The 627-nt window shown below is 42.4% G+C and overlaps 1 protein-coding gene across 1 annotated transcript in view; it reads right to left on the bottom strand.

Annotated features, from left to right (window-relative positions):
- Nucleotides 1–627, bottom strand: part of LOC106874609 (annexin A4) — a 31473-nt gene that overhangs the window by 14177 nt on the left and 16669 nt on the right. The window lies entirely within an intron of this gene.

Here is a 627-nt window from a genome sequence, read left to right as displayed (position 1 = left end):
TCTCTTTTGCTGAACTGCTCAGTTATGGGGATGTAAACACACCAACACCTGTTGTCAAGCAGTAATGGAGGGATAAGCACAAACGCAAAGACACACACACAAGTACAAGCATATATATACATGCATATACGCAGGCTTCTTTCAGTTTCTGTCTACCAAATCCTCTCACAAGGCATTGGACTGAGTAAAAGGTTACATGCAGTGGGACTGAACCTGGAACCATGTGGTTGGGAAACAAGCTTCTTACCACACAGCCAGTTTTATGTGCTTTTTATATTAATCTTTAAATCACTTTCATTTGTCTTTAACTCTGTTGAGTTATCCTTATTTTTCATTTTATTCTTTCATCATCTAACACAAGATCACTCCTCCAATGCCGTCTCCCCTCTCAAAATTTCTTGTCTTGCAAGTTACTTGGTGACCCTGCCTGTGTTGGTGCCACATAAAAAGCATCCAGTCCACACTGTGAAGTGGTTGGCATTTGGAAGGGCATCCAGCTGTAAAAACCATGGAAAATCTGGCCTCACCTGTGCTGGTGCCACATAAAATGCATCCAGTCCACACTGTGAAGTGGTTGGCATTTGGAAGGGCATCCAGCTGTAAAAACCATGCCAAAACTGACCTCAA

This window comes from Octopus bimaculoides, chromosome 28, assembly GCF_001194135.2.
Source record: "Octopus bimaculoides isolate UCB-OBI-ISO-001 chromosome 28, ASM119413v2, whole genome shotgun sequence".
Classification (NCBI taxonomy): Eukaryota; Metazoa; Mollusca; class Cephalopoda; order Octopoda; family Octopodidae; genus Octopus; species Octopus bimaculoides.
This window is presented reverse-complemented; position numbering and strand designations above follow the sequence as displayed.